The sequence below is a fragment of the Crassostrea angulata genome, chromosome 6, assembly GCF_025612915.1.
Source record: "Crassostrea angulata isolate pt1a10 chromosome 6, ASM2561291v2, whole genome shotgun sequence".
In the NCBI taxonomy this organism is placed as follows: Eukaryota; Metazoa; Mollusca; class Bivalvia; order Ostreida; family Ostreidae; genus Magallana; species Magallana angulata.
In genome coordinates this window covers 2,815,882-2,819,511 of record NC_069116.1, presented here as the reverse complement: position 1 = coordinate 2,819,511, position 3,630 = coordinate 2,815,882, and positions in this window count along the sequence as shown.

Sequence of the window (3,630 nt, the reverse complement as noted above, 5' to 3'; positions counted from 1 at the left end):
TACCACAGAAGATCAAAATTCATGATTTAAAATTGCTATGTTGAAGAAATATAAATAATGTCCTGAAAATATATACATTTTTTTCTGAGACCATTACAGGGTTATTTATGCTTAAAATATTCGTAAATAGTCAGACATTATTTCATACTATAGATAAAGCTAATGCACTAAATAAATTCTTTACAAATATTTCTACCATAGATGAATCACAAAATTTAGTACACAATGTACCAGACCCACCACTACAACCAATGAACACACTTTTTATTAAAGACAGTGAAGTTTTAGACCAACTACAGACTATCACTATTTCTAAACCAGGCCCTGACTCAATATCACTAAGAATTTTGAAACATGTTGCACAAGTTATTTACAAACCTCTGGCTAAGTTATTCAACATTTCACTTAGGAATGGAGTACTTCCTCACATATGGAAAACTGCAATGGTTACACCTTTTTTAAAGAACAAAGGTTTTGCAGATGATGTAAATAATTACAGACCCATTCTGACAGCTGCTCTTTGTAAATTAATAGAAAAAATTGTTGTTAAGCATTTGAATAATTTATTTTTATTATTGAAAATAACATTTTGTACAAATATCAGTCAGGTTTCCAGAGTGGGGATTCAACCACTAATCAACTTGTTGAAATCTACAACACAATTATTTCCAATTTAGATAAAGGCAAAGATATAAGGTTTATATTTTGTTATATATCTAAAGCATTTGATAGGGTTTGGCATGAAGGTAACTACGAATTATAAATTAAAACAGTATGGAATTTCAAATCAAATTATAAACTGGGTGGAGAATTATTTTTTGACTAGAAAACAAAAAGTAGTCCTAGATGGTTTTACTTCATCATTAGGTTCAACTAATTCAGGTGTTCCGCAGGGATCAGTCCTATGTCCCTTCTTATTTTTATTATATATTAATGATATTTCTTCTAATTTAACAAATAATGTCAGCCTCTTTGCTGATGATGCATCTCTCTATATTTTTGTTGACCAGGATATTGTTGAGGCAGCAGATTCTCTAACAAGAGACCTTGCCAAGTTAGATAAGTGGTGCATACAATGGATGGTTACTTAAACTTCTTTAGAAAAATTCTCCTCACCCTATTATTAAATTTGGGAATAATGGCCCTGATGTTTTACTGTCAAATAACCATGTTCATCTAGGTTTAAATTTCCAATCTGATGCCAGTTGGAAACTACATACTCAATGTATATATGAAAAAGCTTGTAGTCGCTTAAATATACTGCGTATGCTTAAACACTCGCTTTGTCGAGATATATATATATATATATATATATATATATATATATATATATATATATATATATATATGTCTTTTATAAGACCAGTATTAGAATATGGGGATATAATATGGGATAATTGCAGTGATAGGGAATCAACTTTATTAGATGATGTTCAAATTACAGTAGCTAGGATAATTACAGGTCTAAGAACTAACTCCTTCAGATAAAATTTGTATTATGAACTAGGGTGGGATAAGTTGTCAGAAAGAAGGAAAGTCCATAAATTAATCCTGTTTTATAAGATGGTTAATGGTATGGTGCCAGATTACTTACTAAAACTTTTAGAACCCTGTATCCCACCTGAAACCACTTATCCCTTGAGAACTCATGATGGTCTTACTTTTCCCATTCTTCAAGCCAGAACTACATCTTACTTAAAAAGTTTTATACCCTCTACAATTCAGCTGTGGAATGAACTACCTTTCTAGAATGAATTTAGAATTAATCTAATTAGAACTAATTAATAACACTGGAATCAATAAACACATTGTCACTCAAAATAAGTCATTTTCGCACGGTGACAATGAGGTGTAATCTGGTGTTTCTAGAACGCTATTTAAAACCATATGTTGCGGACTTCGTTTTTGTGAAAATTGATAAAATGCTTGACCGTGTCCTGTATTTTTTCAATATAAACTACAAAACCCTGCGAAATAAAAAACAATTAATATCAATTATTACGTCATATAATTTTTGACGACATATCTGAAGTAAAGGGTAGTCTTGAGTTACGCCACAATAATTTTAAAGAGGCAGTCTACGATAGAACCATGCAAAATCAAAATTTTATAATGAAGGGTGTAGATTAGTTTTCATAGTTTATCTGGATATATCTAAAGTATATTGTCTGTTTAATCAAATTTTCATGGTTAAATTTATCTGCACCACTAAAATCCCACAGTTAAGACCTTTTCTATTTTTAGCTCATTATTCATGATAAATTTCATGCATGAATTAGGCTAATTTCAGATAGTCAATTAAGTATAAAATAGAGTTTAATCATACCTAGAGTCAGATTCACATAACATCTGATACAAATACCTTTGAATTGCTGCACAGATATTTTTTACTTCATTCTTTGATTTTAAGCTAGATGATCTAATATTATATAGTCTGTCCCAAGTTATTGCTTCCATCGCTTTTTGATGATTTTTAATAAAATTACACATACCTGTGAAAGAAATACAGTTGAAATCGTTAAAAGGGAATATATCCAAGAAATCTTCATTGAACAATTATCCCTTTCCACTCAGAAAAATCACAGGAACGAAAACAGATTCCTTACGGAGATTTATAATGGGGAATGTTTACATCTTTTCTCCATTCGGAATACACTCGGAATACATCGCGCAATTTTTTAACGTTATCATCCGGGCTTATAAATGGCTGCTGCAATGCAAAATCTCCGTAGGCTTTCAATTTAGGGATGTGTATTGAAACCTGAAGCGGTAGAGGGGCGTTTCAAAACAGATAATCTGGACATTTTTTATATTAGTGAATGAACGTAGTTTGAGCACAAAGGTATTTACTGTAATTGAAATATCAAGCAAAAAGTGGTGGAGGCAAAAACTCGGGACAGAGTATAGTAAGATAGGTAAAGTCCAAAACACACAACTTCTCTTAGTAGGATATAAAACCTCAAGAAACGTTTTAAATTTAGAGTTTCTTGGTTCAAAATTATCCATAAAAAATATATTTGAATGGGAATTTGGTTGCAAATTAATATTAAGCTTATATTCCGGTGTGCAAATTCGGGATTTTTACAAATTAAATTATCTCCCTTTGTGGAACTCTCGTGTAAAGCAGATAAAGAAGAATGATTGGAGAAAGGTAGATGTTGTCGTGAAACCGATATTATGTAAACATATTACTCAGTACATGTGCATAAAGCAATAAGCCTTACCTTATGACGAACAAAGAATGGACATGGACATCAGACAATACAACAAGATAGGTGTTTACGGGTAGGCGGACGGAACTGAACTGACTACTCTGGAGCTCCAGGTATTGGGGTGGGCAGTGGACCAGGGTCAGAGGTCATTTACATATTTAACAACATGTATTAACATAACAATGTACATTTCACTACATATCTCCCCATTTGATATTAAAAGGGCCTTTAACAATAGAGAAATGTACAATCAAGTCAGACTAAGATAAACCTATAAAAATACGTAACAATACATCCCTAAAAATACAGCAGGGATATATATATATATATATATATATATATATATATATATATATATATATATATATATATATGTAACCGATATATATATATATATGTAACCGAGCAGTAAGGAAAT